We start from the raw sequence: 25,430 nt of genomic DNA, 5'->3' as shown, positions 1-25,430 counted from the left end.
AAATTCCAGGTGTTTGGAAAGAATTTGTTCTCTCAACTCGCGTTGGTTCACCTCCATTTTCGTTGAATCGAAAAACACGACTTCGAGTTTGACAGCATGTACACAATACACATCAATGAGAAAGTGTGCAAAATTTGGTTGATTTTTAACCCAATGGTAAAAAAGTTATACCCTGTTGAATGTGTCGCAATAATTTCGTGTTCGCCCTTTAAGACCCAGAATAACCTATGCATCATTGGTTTGGTGGTCTAAAACCAGTGAAAAATCAGCTCAGAAGAAGCTGGGGAGCAAAGCAAGGTTGTAAATACTCATTTCAGCTAAAAAAATGTTTTTTTTTAATTATGAAATAATTAGATGCTATGATCATATTTTGAATTGGTAAGATTTAAAAAGAGGTTGCAAAGAATGTGTTTGACATATCAAACCTGTTCATTTCAGTTCATGAGAGTCACAATCAGCGATTTTTCACACACTCACTCACTCACTCACTCACTCAGCGATCAGCAAATCGCTGATTGTGACTCATAGTAAGCAAAAATCACAGGTTTTATGTTTCAAACGCATACTTTGTAACCTCTTCTTGTAAGTTACAAGTAAAACATGTCATCATACCATCTTTTGGATTTATTATTCCGAATAACATTATTTTAGCTGAAATGAGTATTTGCAACCTTGGAGCAAAGACTAGCTACTCTCTCAATAACTGGTGCAATGAGTAGCACACCAAGTATGGCACTAGATGCTCTACTTTATCTGCTTCCGTTGCATCAATTTATTCAATTTGAAGCCGAAAGGAGTGCATTAAGGATCCGACAGTCACAGCACTTTCTTGAAGGTGATCTTAGAGGACATATGAGCATCCTAAAAATGTTCAATATTAATTCGATCATCTTTACAATGTAGCAGATGCGAATCGCGATTTGTGGGACAATGGGGGACCAAACAAACGGCTCTAGATTGGATTATCGTGTAGGAGCAGGGATAACAGGTCCAAGGTATTAATATCTCAATATCTATGGGCTACTGCCCAAGTAACAATCTAAATGCTTGGAAGATTTATTCTTATTTTATCATTGTTTTATCATAGCATCCCTTCCAGCCTGTGGTTGTATTACGGTTTTGTGTGCTTGTCATAAAATCGTCTATAAAACTGTTTTATGACTACTAAATTAAAACTCAGACTTCATAGTTTTAACGGTAGCTGTAAGGTGGTTCTGCATCACTACTTATAACTGAAGAATAAAACCAAAACAAAACATATGTTTTATGGTACACTTTTTATGACCGATATAAAACTTGAAGCAGTCTTAGACCTTCATTAAAGCTTCATTACAACTATCATCTTTATCAGAGGCCTAAGATTCACAGATAAGAAATATACTGCTACAACAAAAAATACTCTGAAATTTTTTGTCATTATAAAAAAACAAATCTATTCAGATATATGAAATGAAAACCCCTTCAGTGCTTCTGAACACGATGAAGATGAGACGATCGACAATATGAAACTCCTGGAGGAACTACAGTTATACGATCCCTACATAAGGCACAGTGCGGTGAAGGAGCTCTTAAAAATATTGAACAAGCGGCTTTCCGATACACTTCCGAAAGATCCACGAACCCTTCTTAAAGCAACGCCGACAGTTTCACTAAATCCGTTTGGAGATGGCCAGTATTGACATCACGGCTTTAAACCTTGTATTGAAAAAGCTTTTAGTGGATCCAATAAGCATTTCTTACATCTTGATTACAAGCGAAAATAAGAGGATCGCTTGGAATGTTGACTTTTTGACAGGTGGTCATGGTTTTTGTTTTGTTTTGATTCGCTGTACCGAATAAAACCAGCAAGCTAGTTATATAGCTTAAATATAACTAAACGCTCTCAATTTGGACTACGAAATGCTAAGATACAACCATTAGGTTTATGTTATGCTATAGAATTCCAATCTAGGAGAATATGTTATATTGAGGTATTTTTAAGGAGTAGCAAGTTATAACGAAAAAAAATGAACAAATTTCACACAGTATGAATAATTACGCTTTAATTGATAGGCAATAAAACACTTTCATACATCTATGTATAATTAAATAATATGTGACTGGTTATTGCTCAACAGTAGTAACAGTTTTGTACTAAATAGATAATCTTTGAATGACTCTTTAATGCATGGTGCTAATGCAGACAAATTAAAAATATCCCTATATTTTAGTATTCATATGGCGCACTAAATTTATGCTCCTATTTGGTATAATAATCACCATAAATATTGCACGGCATGCTGTGAAGCATATACAGATTGGTTTAAAATTATAATAAAGTCGTCTTATTTTCAATGTACAATAATATCAGCCATTATTACCAACTGACAAGGATCATGATTTCACATCAAACATCGAAAGAATAAAACCACAATAAAATATTTCTCAATATTAACTATCATCCAAAAACCCCAACTTAAAACCTTCAAAGTTGTCAAAATGTTTTGCGTATCATGTTTTATCAACTTCTTCAGGAGCGATTTATGCGGTTGTTATATGGTTTTATGGTAGTCATAAGAAGGCTGTTAAAACTTTCTGACCTGGAGGAGGTTTTATGTTTTCATTTTTAACAATCACGTCTAGAGTGTGATAAAACTGACATAAATCATATGCTCCTAAAGTAGTTCGCATATCAAGTTTTAATGACTGCATTAAAACTGGGCCAATTGGCCATGACATGGCTGTATTGCGGTTCTCAGGAGATTGTTAAAGCAATGTGGTCGTCAGTGAAGGTTTTATAATTTGGTTATATCAACTGCTATAAAACTTAAATAAAACAAAAATTGTTGCTTGGGTGGTCTACCGTGTTCCAAGCAGAAGTCCCCAAGCAATTCTTGAACGTTCTAAAATTTGCTGGCGTAGAAATTATAGACATTCGAATATCTGCATTATGCCTGATAGCCAAGCAGCACTAAATGCTTTGAAATCAGCAACATGTAATCCTAAACTTGTATGGGAATGTGCAATGTCACTCCAAAAATTGGCCTGCCAAAACCAAGTGAACCTATTTTGGGTTCCTAGTCACTGTGGAATTCAAGGGAATGAGAAAGCCGATACACTAGCTAGGCTTGGATCATCTCAACAATTTATAGGACCAGAACCATTCTGTGGAGTTTCTGCTTGCTCTCTTAGAATAGAGTTCAAGAAATGGGAAAAAATGAAAGTGGAGACCAATTGGAACAACACTCTCATTGCTAGGCAGTCGAAACGGTTTATTAATCCGAACATTTCAATGACTAGCAAAATTCTTCAACTATCAAAGAAAGATCTCAGTATGTACACTGGTTTAATAACAGGGCACTGTCCATGTAAATATCACTTGAAGCTAATAGGAAAACTTCAAGATGACATGTGTCGATTAAGTGGCATAGAAAAAGAAGACTCTGAACACCTGCTATGCTCTTTCACAGCAATCTTCATTAAGAGGCGTATTATAAGGGGCTGACAGAACCCTTTGATATTTGGGATTCAGTTCCCATCCAAGTAGTGCAATTCATTCGAAATGTAATACCTGACTGCGAAAATGTTTTCGGTCAGTCTATGTCGGTCGATTCATAAAATGGTGATACGATATACTGATAAAGCAATATTAAAACGGGGAATATATCACAATAGATCTAAGTACTGGTCGCAGTGATCAATATACTAAAAAAAAGGCTATCCGATAATAGAACGTATGCTAGTACGAAAAGTCATATCATGTTTAGCAGTGAGCAAATTCGATTAAATTTTTTACCCAAAGTTTTCCGCAATCAACCAAATGTGTAATTGTAAAAATGTGTCATCGAAATTCCACAAAACATTGGTAAACATTTGGGTTTCCCGGTATCGCAAGCGCTGAAATTTGGAACATCACCAATTTAAATCCTCTCAAGATAATGTCGAGTCAGAGTGGTGTGGTGCGGTGTGTATCATCATCTTATCGCCTGCAGCAGGTGTAGCTGATTCAAAATGCATCGGTCGTGGGCAGATATAAGCTTTAAATGAAATCAGCACTGATAAGTTTACCGATTTTAAGGTGCTAGCACAGTGAATGCGACCACCAAAACGGAAAACACACAATATTATAAAATGTCCTTTAAATTTTCTGTTGGTCTTCTCTCATTCACTGTGCCCTTATTGGGATAAGATGTAAATCAAGAAAAACGTCATCCATCAATTAGCGCTAGTCTATTTGATCCCTTTTACAAAGCTTACAGAGTTAAGTTTCCTATTAGCTATATCTCATCAACACTAATCATAAGAGTAAACACCACATACCGACTGATTGATTGCAGAACCAATTCCAAACCATAGTTGACAGTCTGAGCCAGAAGATAAGATAACTGAAACTTATCGTTTCTGACCGTGCCATCGCGACCGCTTCAGACGTCAATGAATTATAACATTATGGAATTCATTCCGTATAGAAAACTGATAAAAAATACTCCTCCACATCAACTCATACAACCAACCATAGCGCATACATACGGGAAGTAGGTGTTTTCCCTTGTTTCGCCTCCGTAACCATTGTGGTCACGAAAAGAGTGATATCAGCGATGTTGGTGGAAAAGCGTTGATAAATTAATAAGTCATGAACGACTTGCAGACAGACTCGAACGTGGCCATGCAATGCCAAGGCCGACCGAACTGGGGAAAAAGAGTTGAATGACAGATGGTTGTAGATATTCTGGGCGTCTACAACACAATTTGAAGCATAAACTAGGATGTTGAAGTAATCGATAGTAAAACAATTATAATGCTCATAACTACACAGAATGGCTGCTTATTTCGAAGCATTGCAACCGAACTCCAATGGGCGTGGACAAGTCTCAGTCTCACCGATAGACGATTGCAATATGTTACATTTATGTTCGCGTGTTCGACACGTGCATAAGCATTACCCAATGTGCTTTCTAGGTGGAATACAAACCGATTCAAAGTTCTCCAATACGCTTGACAGCAGTTGACCACCATAACCGTACCACGATGGTTTCCAAAGTTACAACCATGTCACCAGCAGTCATAAATAGATTAACAATCTTGCAATTTTCTCCCCAACTCCGCTCGGTGGATTGCAAATGTTGACCAAAACATTTGTGGTCACAGCTAGTTAGTACCTACCAGGAGAGCCAACCCAGTAGCAAAAAAATAAAGGAAAAGCCCGATTTTCTCTTTCGCCATCGACTAATGAGCGGTATAAAAATTGGAGCAACTTGGCTACCGCCAACTAATATCTTGTATTTAATTGACCGAATGGAAATGGAGATTCGATGATAGATAGATTCGATGTCGATCGCGCACTGTGGTAAGTGAGCAAAAACCGAGCGCGGGAGGGATGGCAACAAATTAAAAGTGTTCAATTGGAAACGCGGAAAGATCACGCGACTTCATCGTTTGTAGAGAATAAATGATATCGGATGACAAATGCTCGTTGCGGTGGTGCGGTCGGATGAACGCGGGATGCTCCGGCTGTTAGGCGAATTTCCCTCGAGATTAGGGGACAACGCTCATATGTGTGGCAAGCATGTGGAAGTGAGGATGATTAATTAAGGAAAATTTATTGCTTTCTTTTCGTAGTGAAATTCAGTCACGGAAAGGATTTTGATAGACAGTTTTCACCACGAAGGGTGGAGAACTGTTTTCAGCCTTAATGAGCGCCTATTTTTGAGCAGAAAACATGGACAATGTTGTACGTTTTACCTATTATGGCTTCTAATAATTCTGAATATCGATTTTAAAAATTCCAGTTGTTTTTCGATTATTCGGTTAATATTTAAAAAAAATATTTGTTTTACAACTCATGTGATTAGTAAAAAAGGAATTCTAATAATTGACTTGCCCCAAAACATTATTTTTTCGGACGATTTGATTTTTCTAATTTTTTTTTGAATGCTAGAAAATCAGTTCTTTCCTTAGATTCCTGAAAAAAATCCACGTAAACATTTTTTTTTCTATCTCATCATGAAACCAGGAACCAGAACAAAAGCGAATGGTTGATTTTGCGGTTTTTTGAATAAAACTTGTTGCCATGGTAACATGGAAAAAATAAGTTTTTACACGTAAATTATTTTAAGAAATTGAGAAAAAACTGTTTTTTAGATTTTTAATATCTTTTTCCAACATTTTAAGATAATTTTTTTCGAGGTGATAAGCTTCCCCTAAAACAATGAAATGACCTAGCAAATACAAAATATTTTTAAATAGACCAATATAGTCTTCAAACTTCTAAAACAACCTTTGAACTTGAATAGTATTTAAAATTCTAAAATTCGGCGTAAACAAAAACAATACCTTAACACCTTAACTCCAATTATAATTATAACTTATAAGAAGAAAAATAGGAAAGCAGCTTATTTTACACTGCTTATTTTATATTTAAGACAAAATTGTAATTTTTACTTTTTCTCCCAAAGATTTTTTTTTTATATTTATGTAAAAACTGTATATGTATTTGTACTAGTCTACTAGAGTACTAGTTGGTTCATGAAATGAATAAATAAATAAATAAAAGTATAAAAATTTTAAGACCATTTTGGCGTTTCCAAGAAATTTCCAAGTTAAAATTTATCTGAATATTATTGTGTTTCAAAATCTTTTTGGATTTTTGGAGCCTCTGAGAATATTTCATAATTTCTATATTCTATGGAAATCCCACAGCTTTATGGTTCGATTTTTTGAAAAATAATTTCTGGTACAGTTTTTAAAACTTTTGGGAAACTCCTAGCAGGCAAAATGAAAATACAGTAAGTGTCCGATTTTGGAAACGCATGTTTTTTTACTTTTGCGTTTTCCAATAATTTTAATAGCTGCAAGCCAACGTTCAAAGCTTCCTAATAATCAGGAAAACCTTCGAGTTTAAAATTTTACAGTTCAGAGCAAAAGCAGAGAGACATTAGACACTAGTTTCCAAAAATTGAACCCACACTGTAATACAATTTCTTTATGAAATATTGTAACTTCGATGAGTTGTTTAAAAAGTACCACAAATTGAAGAATTCATACGACCTTTTTTTCGTTGATAAGAGTTAATCGGACTAAGAGTAACGATAAGTATCTCAACAGGACAATTTTGAACGTTCTGTAAACTTCCCTTTTTTCTTCTTGTTTGAAGAACTCTTTACTACTCTGTGGTTCCTTTGAACTTCGGTAAAATTACCCAACACATTCCCGAGCGGTTTTCCACGACGTCTCTGAAAAGTCTTTTTGAGGTTCATATATTTCCATGAATATGTTTCCTAAATCTTTTGGAGATTCTCTAACCTACAATGAAGTATCCTAAGCTTTCCTGAATATCGCAGAACTCACAAGGCTTCCATAGAGTTCCCTAAACATTTAAGATGATTTCTGTGAGGATAAGAATAAGCTGTAACAATTTGAGAACTTTCTCCTTGATTTGTTTTCCGTCGATCTTGGTTTCCGTGCTGAGCACCAATGCTACCGGCGCACAGCCCAAGTAACATTGCAAGCTTTATAGAGGTTTTATAGCGTTCTACAAGTCTAAAACATGCTCTACAGAACCCTTATAAAACAAAAATTATTACTTGGGAGTGGGACGAAATCCAAAAAAAAAAAGAGGGCATGGCCATTTGCGACGAAACTATTGAGTGTAGCATTTTGATAATATATAGAATAGCTAGACTGTTTCTTCAATTTTTAAGGACTTTATTGCAATGTTAAATTTTTTTACTGGGTATAAACTAAGATAAAAATAACTATTTTTATGTCTTGTTGAAATTGATGAGATCATCTATGGGAACATTGTAGATGAAGTCATTTGAAGAAACTTTGTAAAGACGTCAATTTTGGACGAAGTTATAGGGTGAAAAAGGAGTACAAACGGTAATACCCCTTTAAAAACGGTTTTTTGACCATAACTTTTTCGTTTGAAGTTTACAATTTTTTCAATGTTTTACAAAGTTGTAAATGCTCTAAAACTGCACAATTCTGCTACAAAAACAAATAGCTATCTATTTGTTTTAAGGATTGAAGTCCCTTTTTATAATTTTTAATGCTAACTGTAAGGGGTGTATCTTGCAGGTTATCAGGTATTAACAGCTAATCTCAGCGTTATTTTGATCAGTATCTTCTAGTCTTTTGTTACATATACAATCCATGGGGGGATCCAAGGGGATGCAAAATGAATTTTCTAAAAAGTACCTCAACGTTTCGTTACGTTTTGCTGTTTTCATGACCATTTTTCGAAGTGTTAAGTGTAAGAGTGGGTTTCCCACTGCTCTTTTAATGTTTAATCTGGTCCCCAACAACTGCGCAAAATTTGAACGAATTTGATTATAATCTCGATCAGAGGGAGAATTTTAAATTTTGTATGGGAAACCGAACGATTCTATTCATTTGCTTACCAAAAATCCAAACATTGCTCAAATTTCAACAAAAATCGGACTTAGATTGAGAATACTATACCAAACAACTTTGTTGAAGCTACAACCTACTCTTATGTACATACGTATGTAAATCCTTTACATGAAGAGATAGCGATTTGCTTTATTGCGCAAAAATGTGCATTTTATAAGCACTTATAACTTTGTAGAACATTGAAAAAATCGAAAAATTCAAACTAAAAAGTTAGGGAACAAAAAGGTTTTTTAGGGGGTACTAGCGTTAGTACCCCATGTTCACCCTATAACTTCGTCCACTTGAGAGATAGAAAATTAACGTCTTCGACAAAGTTTCTTAAAATGACTTCATCTACAATATTTCCATGGAGGTTCATCAGTTTCAACAAGACATAAAAAAGTTACTTGTTTTATCTTAGTGTATACCCCCCTAATCAAAAATTTTCACTTCTCAATTAAAGCACTTAAAAAATGAAGACACGTTCTACAAGACATCAAAATGCTACACTTAATAGTTCCGTCGCAAAAAGCCATGTCCCACTATTTTTGATTTCGTCCCACTGTGCGACGCCAGGGAGGCAACTCCCACACCTGGACCCTACCTATTGACCCATCAACTCATGAACCGGGGACCAACGGCTTTACTTCCCTTCCGAAGGAAAGCGTGATCAGATATGTTATGCCTCAGAACATCCCGGCGGCGCCGACTGGGATTGAACCCAGGCCTACTGGGGTTAGAGGTAATCACGTTTACCACTACACCACCGGCGCCGCTAATTTGAGAACTTCTAGGAGGTTCAACGAACTACAGAAAGGTTGAACGAACTGCGAAGATCTTAAAACTGCTTTAACAAGGTAGCGAATAAAACTAAATTCCCTGATCATCCCTGATTTTCCAGTTGTTTTTCAGAAAAAAATTCCAGGTATAGAAAATCATTAACATTTTTCTAAATTTACAGATTTAAGACATGTTATGAGCCAGGTAATCAGTTAAAACAGTAACCGGGGTGCTAATTTGATTGGCAATGATGTGTAAATGAAACTGCACTTATTTTGAAATCAATAGCTTGCTATCTTTTAATCTACAAGAACTAAAACATAAAGTTATCATAAGACGATCTGTTTAATCCCAACAACAAGCATTTTCATAACTAGCTTGATCGCCAGAAAGTGTTCAACAAGGTCATGATCCCCTTATTTCCTCAATTTGTTCCATTTCTTCTCCTTGACATGTTAGTTTTCTCTCCCTTATTAGTTACTTTTCTGACTGTTTCTGATAGGGAATATTTCCACATATGAAACACTTGTCTTTAATCCCCTGTGCACACTTCAATGCCGATCCCATCTCCGTTGAACATTTGTTATGGATAACACGTTTAACCAAACACTTGATCACAGCGGGAAACCGTTCACATGCACATCCCAGCCCAAATAACATTGCAAGTTTTATTGAGGTTTTAAAGCACTCTACATGGTCTATAGAACCCTCATAAAACCCAAATTGTTACTTGGGAGGTAACCAAAAATTGGCATCGAAGGCTCTCAATTAATAACTGTGGAAGTGCATTTAGAACACTAAGTTGAGAGTACGCAATAAGCTAATATGCGCTAAGCAATAAGCTTGAAATGCGAATAAGAAGAAGAAGAAGAGGTAACCAATAAGCCCGCTTATTTGGATTGATTTTTCTATATAAAGCTAACATACGACTAATACAGGGCTTCGGAACATTATTGGTCGGATTATTATTAAGCAGGCTTGTTGGTTACTTGAGATTGCCCCATACTTTCTTTCCATCAGCATAATCGAAAATTTGATATAAATAGTTGTGCTTTCACAAAATCAGAAATTTTGGTCGATGTGATCCTGAGTTCAATATTTAATCATAATCTGTTACTTCAAGCAATCAAAAATTCGTCCATCCATCCATCTTAACCTTTTGCCATACTTGCATTTACAAAAAGGCGCTCCAACCCATTTTCATAGGTTTATTTTTGTTGGGCTGAACTGAACACAGCGCCACTCAGAGACACGCTAATCGCATGAATTTTGTCACAACCAACAATGCATAGCTCTACTCAAAGATGCAAATGGATTTTTACCGTCCCTCTGGATCCCACTTCAACTCAGGGACGTTCCAAAATCACGTTGACAGTTCTTAATAACAGTAATGCATCTGTAATGTTAATACAATTCATATGCAGCTGGAGAAGACTATGTTCTTTGTTTAAGCAATTAAAATAATTCATTTGAACACCCACAAGCTCACAATTCTATTGAAGATTTTATTATTTTACTACTATCCTAAAACTACACTGAGTAATTAAATTGTATGGGACTAGCGAGGTCAGAACTACTTTTCAGAACGGATTAAGAAAAATTTCCCTGATTTTTTGAAGAAATTCCCTTAGATTCCCTGATTTTCCAGAACTAAAATAGAATTCCCTGATTTTCCAGTGTTTTCAGGTAGTCGACAGGGGGCGACCCCGGCGTAGTGGTGAACATCCAAACCTCTCACGCCAAAGTCACGAGTTCAAATCTCACCCCCGGACAAGTCACGAATGACCCAAGAGTGTTAAAGTGACTATAATAAAAAAAAAGGTAGTCGACATTCTGTTTAAAGTGATACTCTAAGGAAGCCTTAGCGTGAAACTTCAAAAGCACAAATGTCAGCTTCCACAAATTATACAAATATGAAATTGTACTACTCCTTGGATGCTACAACAAACAGAGAGTAGCAATTTTAGAATTGTATGTTTTTGGAAGTTGAAATTTGTGCTTTTGAAGATGCACGCTAAGGCTACTTTAGAGTATCACCTTACAGAGGAAGAGTAAAAATCTTACCCTGATTTGTGAATGACCCCCGACATCTTTTTTTAAAATTTGTCCTTTAAATGGAATGAACCTTTTATTTAAATCATCAAAATCAAATCTTACTTGAAATCTGGCTTAGTGGAATCAATCCGGACTGAATCCGCGCCAGACCCAAAATATGAGGAGCAAATTTGCGTGCAATCCACGACCTGCCGTTCGACCTATCAATTTTCATCATACAGCTATTGATTTTTCATACAGAAGTATCCCAACATCAAGCTAATGTCTTGTAGGATCTAACCGGGGGCCTCCCTTAGCTCAATCGGAAAAGGCGCAGCTACAAAGCAAGATCATGCTGGAGGTGGATGGGTTCGATTCCTGTTCCGGTCTAGGAATTTTTCAGGTTTGAAAATTTGTCGACTTCCCTGGGCAAAGAGTATGATTGGACTTGCCACATAATGCAAAAATGACGAAAACTCAAGTGCATCGGGAACACTAAGTTCAGAGCACGCAATAAGCTAATATTCTTATAAGCTTGAAATGCGAAGATGAAGATGATGGTACCAGAATCGGTAAGGCCTCAATGCGGACACTTTTAGTTTCTCCTCTAAATTTGCTAGATTCGACACATGTCGAACTTCATGATTTTTCGTACAGAAGTGTTTTGGAACGTTTCCAATGTTCGAGTAATGGACGACCTCTCCACATTTAGATTACTCGGAACCGGTTTCGGCAGTGCACCTATAAAGACACTTTCGATATCGCATCCGAAATGTGTCGTTCGATCTATCAGATGTCATGATTTTTCTATAGAAGTGTTTTGGAACGTTACCAAGGTCCGATGAATGGACCTAACCTCGAAACAATATGGACAGTTAAAAAATACTAAGAAAATCTGGATGCCCTTAAAAAAATTCTTTTAGACGGAATTCCTTGAATTACTTAGAAGTCGCAAGGTTATTTCAGGAATGTCAATTATTTATTAAGATATTCTTGAATTGCCTTTATTCTACAGGGCGTCGACTCAATGAATAAAAACAAATTCCCTGATTTTCCTGTAATTTAAAAAAAAAAATTCAAATGCAGTGTCTACATGGTTTTGTCAACACGACCTCATCAGCTATTACTTTCCTCAGATATGTGCTACCCAACAAGCAATTTTAGCTGCAGACCAGCCTTTACAGGTATAAATTAGCTGCATATGGCATTTTTTGCTGTATAAGCTAGCCTGCAGTTAAAATTGTTAGTTGGATAGTGCTTTCTGGACCCTTTTTCATGAAATACCACGTAGACCTATACTCTAACACATGAAGAGTGGTCCAGTACAATCTCAAATGGAATAAAGCGTTCGATACATTTTATTGAATGTAGAAAAGACAGAAATCACGTGTTGCCAAAAACGGAAAGGCAGCGTGTTTTCTAAATTAACTACTTTTAATAGTAGTAAGAGCCAGGTTATCAGTTCAATTCATGATCAATAGCGATGTGTGAAAGAAACTGCAAACAAGGCTTGCTTAATCGCTTAAATTTTCCAGCAAGTCTACTCGAATTACTCCATGATATGAGAAGAGGTCCTTGGCATGGATATTTTCTCACCCTTAGAAGCAGTGTTGAAAATATTCATCATAACTTACTATGACTCGCAAACTTTTCTCTTGTTGAACTTCGTGAAATATCGTGAACTTTTCAACCCTGCTTTGAAGTTATTTTCTGACTGTTTCCGAACTAAACGCTAGGGACAGAAATTCACCCAGTTTCCCTACATCTTGCATATGAAACACTTGTCTTTAATCCCTTCATATTTGTATTCCCTTGGGCACAATTTGAGACCCAACAAACATTGCAAGCGGAATAAGAGCCTATTCAGACAAAAATATGCTTCTTCAGCTAAAAAATAGCTTATTTAGTCCTTAATCAGCACAAATTGTTTGTTGGGGACCCAGGTCCACAAGAAAATTATCCCGGATAATAAACTTAAACAAACACTAATTTTCGGCCACATTCAATAAATTTCATCGCAATTGCAATGCTAAAACTGAGAAGCTAATTTTCCGAGCTAACCAGATTTACAATGAAAACCTAGAACACTAAATAAAGCCAATCTATGCTGTCGAGGCAATCCTTGTCTTCGTTTATATGAATCATTATTTAATCATAAAAGTGATACTCCAAGCAATCAAAGCAAATATCCACCCAAGCAAGACCTTTATCCTAAATTTTCATTAGGTTGATTCTCTGCGCAAATCATGCTATAAAGAACACAATTAGGAACCAGAACTACAAGTGTTCAGAAAAAATCATCATCTTCTCTTAACTCTTTACCATTCTTGAATTTATGCAAAAGCTCTCCAATGCGCCCAAAGGATCTTCGTCAGACGCTATTAGGTGTAATATCTACGAAGTGACGCACATACCCATTTGGAGGCTTAATTTTGCAACAACTAACAACGTCTAGTGTCTACGGAAAGATTTTTATCAACCCTCAGTATCTCAGTTCAACTCAGGAATGTAAATCAGTGGGAGCTGAATTCAATTAGGCGCAAAATCTTGCTCAACTTGCAAAAATGCAACATCAAGCATTAAGCAACCACAAATTCGGAACTCTATTTAAAATATGAAATGAACAACCATCCTCAAACTACACCGAGTAATTATTTTTTTTAAACTAGCAAAGTTAGTCATACTTATTAATAAATTTCTGTGATTAAAAAATATTTCCCTGAATTTGAATTAAATTTCCTGAGATTCCCTGATTTTCCAGGTCCGAAAATGAGTTCCCAGATATTCCCTGATTTTTATGGTCGACACTCTGTTCTAGCATGTCTAAAATAGAAGAAATATTTTAAAAATTCCAAGGGGGATTTGATATAATTTAAGAAAGAGTCTTCGGATTTTTTAAATAAATTTAAAGGAATCTGAAAAAAAAACAAAACTTGAAGAAGTTTTGAAGAAATCTTAAATTAATTCAATGGTTTTAATAGTTGAAGGATTTTTTTAAACGCGTACACTGTAAACGAATCTTACTCATAGAGTGAGACAATTTTACTCTTTCGTTTGCAGACATTTCTAAAATTGTAGGATCCTAATGCTCTGAGAGACCTGCGGTTTTAATAATTTCTCCATACGAATGAGTATTAGTTACTCATAATGGAGTAAAAGTGACTCACTCTCTAAGTTAGTTTCATTTTTAGTGTAGAAGATTCAAAGAATTCAAAGTAAAATACGAAAATTGGTTGCTGCTCTGAAATTGCAAAAAAAAATAGCTCTACTTTCACGGAGCACCAATAATGGTGCATCTTTAATGTGAAAATGCTGCAAATCATGTCTTTTGTGCAATACCTGTGCCGACTACCCAAGTAACAATTTTGGTTTTATAAGGGTTCTGTAAACCATGATTTAGACTTGTACAATGCTATAAAACCTCTATAAAGCTTGTAATGTTACTTGGGTACGTCCATATGCAGGTCACATAGCGAGCGGTTAGGACGTTGTTTGATTAGGACTCACTTTATTGTAAACAAAGAAGTCCTATGCACTTCCACGAGCTTCACAGCTTCACAAATTTTCCGCATTCCTTTTAAACAAATCAAAATCTACTGAAAATCCAATAACACTATTCTTACCTGTCTATACAATATTTCAAGTTAATCTCTTTTAAATGGTGACTTAAAATGTTTTGTGTAGTTGCCCCGTGCTGAGAAATTACAATTTGAAAATTCGATTTACCTTATTCTGCAAAATGTGTATTTTAACAAACTCTAAGAGTTACTTCAATGTGACTTTCACGAAAAATTTGAACAAAATATTTAGAGCTATAAAACACAAAAATTTCTGACACACCCTAGTTCAACTCTGAAAAATTACTCCAACATGAGAACGTTAACAGATGACAAAACGTTTTTTTTTGTCAAAGTTGCTTGAAATTAACTGAGCTATCGCTTTGCTACAGAACATAATTTCAAATCTAAAAACCTACTTTTTTAATATAAATTATTTTAGGGCCACCCTTTTCAAGGACAAAAACTTCACCTCACGTCCAAATATTACAGGTCATTTTTTTTTCAAATTTCTTAGACTTTGATTGGTAACAAATTTGAAGATCCTGCTCTAAAAGAAACTGTTCAAGATTATGGGATCAGACATTTCTGAAAAGTGTAACAGTGAGATGTATGAGATATCCAGGCCACCAACAAGACCTATACCAACAACAGAGTTTGATAGTAGGCAGTACAGCAAATATTCGATATATTGATCGTATTAAATATATATTTTAAGGCTATATTCAAGTTCTCGGTTATTTTCCGGTTGTTTTCGATTCCCTGTTAGTTTCCGATTTTCCCGGTTCAGTGGTCACCCTGCATTCTGGAGCACTGTGCAAATCAAAAAAGTAAATATGAACAAAACACGTACGTTCGTAAGTGCGAAAACGACAATTATTTGTCATATTTGGAGTTGCTAATCGGGGTCGCTAATGAAAAAGACGCTGAAAAATGCGAACCGTATTCGACTGCTGCAAACAAGGTTCAATGTTTGTAAGATAGCGTGCAATGTTGCCAAAAACGTTCAGTTGATTCGTCAACTTCACGAAGGACATTGTCTACACATCCTCGGTGTATATTTCATATGAGAAATGTAACATAAGTTCTTAAAACAGACTAATTTTATATAATTAATTGGAAAGTTTTTCACCGACCAGATTACAGAATCTGTATATGCGGTGACTTAATTCAGATTCTGTTTATTTTCTATGCAGAATTGTAAGAAAATCTTACGTCAAGTGGTGGGGTAGAAACAGTAAATTTTATCCTTCATGTCAAAGAACTTTTCCCCCAATTACACAATCTAGAAATCCAGATTGATTCCACTCATGAACTAAACGATAACTTCCGCTTTTCGCATCACCAAAAACGATCAGTGCAGTATTATTGCTACTACTGCATTCACCGGCACAACACAACATTCTTTCTCTGCCTACTGATGCAGAATATCGGCTCTCTCCGTCTCCACTTATGTGTCTGGATTGATATCAGTTGAGTCTCTAAATTCCATCCCCAACAAAAACATGTTCAGTTCAGCTGCTGCTCAGTGTGTCCTTGAAATCAGCCGCTGCTCCGCTACGCTCTTCTTCTGAATCGCAGAAAAAATGTTTCGTTTTCGCGTTTATTACACAACAACACAAAACTGCCGCAAAGCATCTTCTTACGGATTTGCTCTGCGCTTGATTAGCCTCAAAAAATTACGCTGCGAACTCCTTTCCACACTTCGTTCAGCACAGCTGATACACTTCGCTTTGTATCCACACCCTCTTTTTCGCGGGTCTAAAATTAATCTTCTGCACCCATTGATGCCTTGCAGCAATTTCACTTCGGAAAAACTTGCTTCCTCTCGAGGAAAATTTTCGCACTTTTCCACTTGTCTGCTAGACACAACTAAACACCCGCTGCACCCGCTTCTGCGAAGCGATACAAACGATAACTCTCGGTCTCGGGACCTCCACTGAGAACAGCTCACTGTTTGACTGGCCACAACAAATCGCTCGCACACAAACTCGTCTGCGTCCGGTCTGCCGATTAATACATCATCACTAACTGACCCCTCTGAAACTACTTTCTTCCTCGCAACGACTCTCCACAAATGGGATTCTACTGAGGGGACCCAAAATGCGCGTTCCGAATACAAAATTGGCCGTGCAAACGATAACCTCTCCTGCTTCTTCCCCGTTTCTCTTCACGCATCGAAACTACACTCAGTCGTCGCCGTCGTTGTGAATGCCGTCTTCAGCAGCGATTTACCATACCTCTAGAGAGCACATGCCGGGAAGGAACCGAGAATTTCTATAAATACATCACATGGCGGAGCAACGACGACGGCGAAATACACGGCTGCTTCGAGAGTTGACCGCACAGCTCAACACTAACTGCAGTCTCAGCGCGATTACACAGCGAAAACTCCATAGAATTTGACGGGTTTACGTGATGATAATCCTCGATATATATGTATGAGGCACGGTTATTAGTCATCCAATGATTTCGGTAAAAAACGCGTCTTCATCAAACGATAAAACTACTATCCAAAAGTATTAAAAAAAAACATGCGCCCGGACGACGCGTGCATACAAAAATTCCGAGACACTAGAAGAAAACCGGATTTCTTTGGTCCTTTAGTCTCTCTATTGACGTGTGACGACACGGCCGAAGCGAAACGCAATCCACAGGCAATCTATATTCCACAACCGGACGGAAAGGCAGTTGAGCCAACACTATCGCCACGATGTACCACCACGTTTGAACGGCCAACGACGGATTCCCGAGATTCGAGTGGAGCAGGCTGTTCGCTCTCGCCGAGAGAACCACCGGAGAACCTCGCGAGAAATGGGTGAGAAAACGTTATAAAACGATAGAAATCTTTGCGTGGCAGAAGCCAGAAGGCGACGTTGAGTCGGAATCGGAACGGGGAAAGAATTTTACTCAGACTACAGTTTTGAGCTGGGACAGACCACGCGACGTGGTAGCAATCGAATCATGTGGTCAGCACGAGACAAGAGAATGCCGGTTTGGAGAGATTTGCTCTCCCTCCGATGCAAACGGGGAGCGAAATCGGTTTAACACTCACGAACCGCCAGCTGATAGTGACGAGATAATGGAACTGTGGAGCTGATTAGAATTAAAACTAGAGATGTTCAGTGAACTCGACCGAATGTTCGGAAACTGTTGCAAGGAAATGCTACTAAAGTTTCTTTGTATAGAGCTCCAGGAAAAATACCGGTAAAAATTAATGGTTAAATGGACCTTCTTCAATTTTTATGAAACTTTGCGTAATTGTTTGTTATGAGTAATGATCAACATTTATGCTAAAATTAGGCCATTTTGGATCTTGTAAAATTTCTAAAATAAAAACCTGGGAATTTTTCTAAAAATTGTGCCACGGATACGGAGTTTCTGATCAAAATGACGTCTGAGACAAAGTTGTACCGAAAATTAATGTCTTTCTGGTAAAACATATCATGCTGATTAAATAAGGCTTCGACAAAAAAATTAAACATAACAATATTTTTAAGGGTTTCAGTGGTTCGTGCGAGAAGGGCCTAACAAGATTTGTTTACAGAAGTTGATAGACCTTTTTCAAATGTTACTAAAGTTGCTAAAATTTTCGTTATCTACAACTTTTCTGAGGACACTAACCACTTTTAAGCATGTTTAGAACATTTTATATTTACAGTGCATTATAGGTGATAGACATTATTCTACTTACTTCAAAAGAAAGTTTATTTGGTGGGTTTGAGCCACTGTGCACCGGTATGAAACGAGCTATTATTTTGCTGTTTGTTTACATCGTTAGCATATATCATGCTCTGCAGCACCGAAACTAGTAATTCAATAATATTCCTATTCTGTATAGGTCCTAATCAAAACATTGTGAATATGAACATAATTACTCCAAGTAAATTGGATATTCTTTATTCATACACTGAAAAAAGTTGGAGGCGGAAATAAATTTGATTTTTTTTTCTTTTACATGTTTTTTACGTTACAAACAAAATTTATTTATCAACTGATACTACTTACGTTATGTTGAATATGACTTAATCTTATAGATTAAATATGCCAAAATACTCACCTAGAATGAGAAATAAAAAAAAACGTAATTAGTACGAATATCAAAAATATAATCATACAACAAGTCCTACATTTCGTTATTTAGTGTCTTTATAAATAATATTCATACTTTGGCGTGTATTCAAGCATGGCCCACTTAGTGATGGGTTTAACTCGGATTTGAAAACGGTTTTCACTCAAGTGCATACTATTAAAACAAATTATTCGTCGCGGTTTCGATTGGAATTCTCAAACTTTTCCCTTAATACGACCCATCAAGTGGCGCACAACGGGTTCGTCCACTGTTTTGGCGATTTCATCCCAGCAATGTATCATCTGAGCTGCCGTTTTGATGGCTGTACCTTTTACCTTCATTGTCCTCTTCATAATTCCCCAGTAGTTTTCGATGGGCCTGAACTGGGGCAATTGGGCAGATGGACCAATCGCGAACGGACATACCTGGTTTGCTTCTTATGGACCTCATGGAGCTGACGGTTGGCAGTTCCACTCCGGCGTTACTTTGAGGCTTTCGATTCGGCGTTAAGAGGTTCTCCTGTACGTTTTGAGCACTCGCCATACGGTGTTTCTAGGAAAATTCAACAATTTAGCCAGCTTGGACGCGAACCACGATGGATTTTCCAGGTGACTGTGCACGATTTTTTTTCGACGCTCCTCTTCAAAACAAGAGCGGTTTATGAACTTAAAAATACACCGTTATTGTTATTGATGTTGCTAACAAATAGACGTCAAAAGCTTCCAAAAACGTCCACTAGGAGTGCCGTAATAAGCAAAACAGTTTGCTCCATTACTAAGTGGGCCAATGTTTAGTTAGAGTGAAACTAAAAAAAATAAACTTAATGGCTTCAAATTTAAAACGTCAAGCTAAAGATTTACTACAATACTTTGCCGGAAAATAATAACATTATGATTTTATAATAAAGTAAATTAAACTGCTCATCAACCGGTTATAGGCAGGCAGCATGTTTTTATCAGGGTGACAGGGTGGCAAGTGAAGTTCCATTTTAAATTTCCAGGTTTTTTTTCCTGGACAATAATTTTAAAAATTCCTGGTTTAACAAATCATGTTTTTAGAAAATAATTGATTTTTTTTATAATAAATTGTAATGTAGCATAAAATTACACTTTGTAATTTCGCAAGCCAAAATATTAAGCTTTTTGTGACTGTACATAGCTGACACCACTACTTGTTGTTTGCTGCGGAGAAGCAAATAATGTCTGAAATGTACAGGTCTATAAACCTCTTAAATGTTTTGATTATTAATGCGTCTCTCTATTTAATTGGAAATTCATTCAAATTTTCTGCAAATTTTTAATAATAAAAACCTAAACCTGAACACATTTTGTAAAAACTTGTTCCATGATCACTTGTGTGAAATTCAGAAGCTGTTGAAATCATCATTTCCCTATTTTTCTGGTGATAATGAAATCTCGATTTTTTCTGGTTTTCCAGGTGTTTCTAGTTCACTTGTCACCTTGTCTTATACATAATAAGGTAGTTGCTAATTTTGTTTCGTCTAAGAGTGGAGAGGTATATGTCTGGCCGAAGCCAGAGATACTACGCCCCTAATGAACATCCACGATTTTTGAGTCGCATTGTTCATCATTCCTACCACTCCATATGGTTTCTGGATCCATGATCTCTGGCTCCAAAACTAGCTACAAATTCCGGTAGAAATGCAAATTATGTTGTCAGCAAGAATTTACACCATCTACGATATCATCGCTGCTACCATCAATGAACAGTTTGTCCAGCATTCGGGTTCCGGCTACACTCTTCAGAAATCCAAGAGATCCACATGGTTCTAGTTCCATGCTCTTCGGCTCACAAACTAGCTACAAATTCAGTTATGTTGACAGGTAACAAATATTGTTACATGTCTAGCCGAAGTCAGAGATACTACGCTCCTACACGGAAACAAATCCGATTCCATTTTCATGAATAAAAAATCATTAAATGAAAAAAACTTGCCATCCCATGAAATCGTAACAATGATTCATGATTTCGTCATGGAAATTCATGCTTTCATAATAAAGAGGAATCAAGACCGCTACAAGCGTTACACGTACTTCGCAAACCGTGTTCATAAACCGCATTACATAGGTATCTGTTATACGCCTTTTGTCTTCCCTCTTATACAAATACTGACAGTCTAGTGGTCAATTAATGAAATAATGAACTTCTACGTGCAGAGTTGCGACCTATCACAATCACGATCGTCAAACAGCTGATGGTAGTAACGCCTGGCATATTCCTATCAATGTGCTTGTCGAAGCACTCTACATGACCATCTATCAAGTTGACGAAAGAAGTAAAAAGCAACTGGTGAATATCGTCTTCGGTGGTGATCCATCTCCGATGTGGTCATTCCCGACAATCACGAAACTATCTGTGCTCGTTTTGAAGCAGTTGCTGCTTTGATGGCTTATGTGAGTGTGTTGGTGAGTGAGCCCAACAGCTTCCGCTTAATTTTGCCAGTTTTGTTTGTAACTCACAGTCATGCGTGCCGAGACGAACTTGGAATGCGTAGGCATTGTTTTCATTTTCTTCTGTCATTTCGCTTTTTTTCATCATCGTACTGCAGAAGTCTTCACTGTTTTCGTTATGCTTTACATCATCAGCAGCGAGTGTTACGTTTTGTCTATGAGCAGCGATCATTACCGGTGGTTGCTGTTTGCCATGGCTCTACCTCTCACTGCGTGACGTTTTGTCAGCGATAGTCGGTTGATGCGTTGACGAGTGTCAAGTGAGTGTCATGATATTTTGCATCACTGTATGGTTCTGGATCCTTGTTCTACGATTCCAAACGAGCTGCAAGAATTCGTAACATCCACGGCCTCGCCTCATCGCTATCACCATCAATGAACAGATTGCCCAGCATTCGGGTTCCAGCTGCACTTTTCTACGGCTTTACATGGTTCTGGGTCAATGATCTGCGACTCCAAAACTAGCTATAAGGTATGGTAGAAATGCCAGTTATTGTATCATGTAACGAATACTGGCATTTGTCTGGCCGAAGCCAGATATATTTACTGCACCCCTAATGAACATACACTTTTTTCGAGTCCTGGTCGCACTGTTCATCATCCCAACCGCTTCATATGGTTCCTGGATCCTGCAAGAATTGGCCCCATCTACGGTTTCATCGCTGTCACCATCATTGAATAACTTGTACAGCATTCGGATCCCGGATGCAATCTTCAGCATTCCAAGAGTTCCCCATGATTCTGGATCCATGCTCTCCGGCTCCAAAGCCAGAGATACTGCACCTCTAATAAAGATAATCAATAATTCCAGAGCTTGCATCACCTACGTCTTCATCGCCGTCACAAGTATTAGACATCGCTTGTTTCATTTATATTTCAACACAGAATTAGATTATAAGCTATACCGTCGCACTTCCTTCATAGAGTAATTCAGCTCACTTAAAAGTGCATCTATTGTAAAATAAAAATGTTTTTTAATCTAGAATATCTGGAATCGCGATATTATTAGCAGATCATAAAAACTAGAAATAGGGGAAATGGCTCTAATGTTATTCAGAGTCACCAGTCATGTAAGAAAATCGAACGTTCTAGAAGACTGTGAAATATTTCCCTGATTTTAAAAAGAAATTCCCTGAGTTTCATGAGTTTCCAGGTCATAAATGGAAATCCCTGAGGATCCTCGATTTTCCAGGTTGGTTTTTTTCAGGTAGTCGACACCAGGGCTTCCCAATGTCAGCTTCAATCGACCAAATCGATGCGACGAAGAGACTGCTGGCTTTCATTTTCTGCTAAAGTCGAACAGCTTCGTAGCACTCTAGCATCACAGTCGGCGTGCACAAACAAATGTTCAACCGCTTGTCTCTCTTTCTCCCGTCACTCCATTGGTCTTTCTTTCAAGCGTTGGTGAAACTGACGAGCGAAAGAGTGCTCGACCTTGATAGTTTCGTCTTTCATGAAACACACCAACAGAGGTTTCATGACAGAAAATGAAAATATATAGAGGAATATGCTATTTATCAATTTTATCTAGATGAACGCGTCATTGGGACGGTACTAGTGGACATTTTTGGTCACTATTGAAAATTTAGCCGATTGCTGAATTTATGTATGTATGTATGTATGTAAAGGATACCACTCATTGTTGCAAGGCACAGCCATTAGACAGTGGATCATCCTCCAAGTATGACTTGATCAAGTACGATACCTGGTTGTATTCAATTTATCATTGTAAGAAGGGCCAAAAACGGAGGGGCGGACCCGTAAGCAGATACACTTACGCGCAATCCGCGGGATCAGGAGAATCGCCTTCCAATGATAAAATCCTACAACCCGATGTAGAACAAGCCATCATACGAGGGAACGTCCCAATGAGTGGGGAGAAGAGCCCGCCGTCAATTCACGAAATGTTAATGACAGGGAGTTGGCAATTCCACTCTCCCCATCCAAATCGCTTCAATCCGGTGCCCTGGTGGTCCCATCCCTCCCCTTTGCATTTAATGTGTGTATATATATATATATATATATATATATATATATATATTTATATCGTCATTACCCGTTAGATTTTGTCAACACAATTTTGCCTTCTTAGCTTTTCAAAATCTTTAATAAATGCAAATCTTATCATCTGACCTATTCCGCGAGTCGTGCGAATCTCCACCACCAATGAGTCAACAAAAGTCACGCACTAGTGGGGTGACTCTCCGTGCAATCAAATGAAGAGTCACCTCACACGAGGCGACCACCGTCACCCTACTAGCGACAGAGAGCCATACTACTCGCAGAACAGGCCTGCAGGTGACGTTTAAAGCTCCACAATTTTACTGAAAATCTAAGAAAATTATTAAACAGAATTCAATAATATAACTGCAGAGCACAAGCAGTTTAAATATACTGAGAACGTGTTGCCAAAATCGAACGGATACTTTATATGTTTATTAATTTATCTTACCTTGATGGACCAACTACTTACCTGTCCTTAATGGCCATAAGCTCCAATCGGAATTTCCCGGTAAATCCGATCACGAGCCTTTACAACATTTGGCCGACACCAACGCGCATCATCGCAACCACTCAGCACTTTCTTCCTCTTCACTAAATTGAAGGGCTTCTAGAAAACTATTTTCTTGCGGTCGGACTTCACTGTTCTTCTCCTGCTTTTTTCTCTTTTAACCCCTACTACGAGAAGATGAAACACCTATGTGGCACTCACTCTCCTACTATCGGTTGTCACTGTATTAAAACCGCTGCCGCTCTCTTTCACCATTTTCTTTTTGCTTCTCTTTCTACTCTCTTCGTCTCACAGAATTTCACCACCGCTTTACTCTGTATTCCTTTAATAACGATTGCTGAATTTATGTATGGGCCCAAACTAGGGGAATTTAGGTCGACATTACATCCAATTCCCCTATTTAAAGCATTTCTCACGTAAAAACACTTGAAGATTACACGTAATATGTTTTGTTAATCTTCCATGCACATATTTATCTAAACAAATTAACGAAAACGGGACATAACGCATTTTAAATAAATTGAAACAGCGGTGATAGTGTTCGTGAAAGGGATTGAAAGCCATAATCAGGTTTCGTAAAACTAGAAAATCGACGTTACTTACATTGAAAGCGATGAGCAAAGCAATGACGAGAAGATCCACAGCCAGCCGTCTAGTTAGGCGTTATAGAAATGAAGCGTTGAACACGTTTGAATGAGAGAAACAAAACTCGAGTTCATTTTAGAGCTTCGAAAATATATAGCCCTGGTCGACACACTGCGAGAAATAGTGGTAGGTGGACTGCAACACCTATCACGCTATTCGAGGGATTCCTGTACCCATAAACTGAGTAAAATATTCATAGTTTTCCTAAAGTTCGAGCCGATTTTAGAGGAAAATTTAACTAATAAGCCCACTTTTTGCGAATTCGACTCAATTCTAAGCTACTCTCATCGGCCGTATATTTTATATTTTAGAGAAGACATATTAAATGACATCCATTAACGAGCATTTTCAAAAATTTGTGTATCATTATACCCATTTCACCAACGCAACACACCAACGTTATTGCTATAGGGTAATTTTCCATTAGCTGCACAGCTAAGCACGTGCTTTTTGTTATTTTGCGATTTTACGGGGTTGAAATCGTTTTTGAAGTAGGATTTTTTAGAAACCTTTGAATGCGATGCATTTATATTGATAAAATTTTTTTGTATAATATAATTTTTGAATGTCCCACAGAGCCGAATTGTTGCACGCATAACTTACCACTACAGCCTGTTATTTGAAATTAGCATCTTCAACTATGTAAATCGTTGACTTCACGCAGAAGTAATACTAAAACATATAGTCAAAGTTTGAAATTCTATTTTTACACACCTATACAATATGGCTAAATGCAAAGTTGTATCTGCAAGAGTCCAAATGTGAAAACTTATATTTTATCTGTACATTTTTACATGGTTGATAGATGTATTGCAATAGATCTTTAGATAAAGGTTAACATATTTTTCTGTAAAGATAACTTATTTTAATTTGATTTCAAATTAGTAATAACTTGTTTTAAAACTGAGGGTTATTAACTGAAAAAAAATAAGAAATCACTTCAAATCATATGATCAATGTCAAAAATATTGAAAACATGTTTAATA

At 37.1% G+C, this 25,430-nt stretch overlaps 2 protein-coding genes across 8 annotated transcripts in view; both read right to left on the bottom strand.

Moving 5' to 3' along the window:
• The window catches only part of Cdk5alpha (Cdk5 activator-like protein), a 572,471-nt gene that overhangs the window by 257,901 nt on the left and 289,140 nt on the right, over nucleotides 1-25,430 (bottom strand). The window lies entirely within an intron of this gene.
• milt (trafficking kinesin-binding protein milt) overlaps nucleotides 1-25,430 on the bottom strand; it is a 344,265-nt gene that overhangs the window by 203,032 nt on the left and 115,803 nt on the right. The window contains exon 1 of one of the 7 annotated variants that reach the window (XM_065229547.1): nucleotides 16,391-17,454. The exons of 3 other annotated variants lie outside the window; for them this stretch is intronic. The gene's annotated coding sequence lies outside the window, so the exon portion shown is untranslated. Of the gene's footprint in view, nucleotides 1-16,390; nucleotides 17,455-25,430 lie in introns of those variants that run through there. 3 more of the 7 variants (XM_065229548.1, XM_065229551.1, XM_065229550.1) reach the window with 3 other exon arrangements.

Source organism: Ochlerotatus camptorhynchus, unplaced genomic scaffold (genome assembly GCF_037179485.1).
Source record: "Ochlerotatus camptorhynchus isolate MF236.1 unplaced genomic scaffold, CSIRO-AGI_Acam_v1.1 ptg000316l, whole genome shotgun sequence".
Classification (NCBI taxonomy): domain Eukaryota; kingdom Metazoa; phylum Arthropoda; class Insecta; order Diptera; family Culicidae; genus Ochlerotatus; species Ochlerotatus camptorhynchus.
Note: the sequence above shows the minus strand (reverse complement) of the source record. Positions and strands in the feature narration are given on the sequence as shown.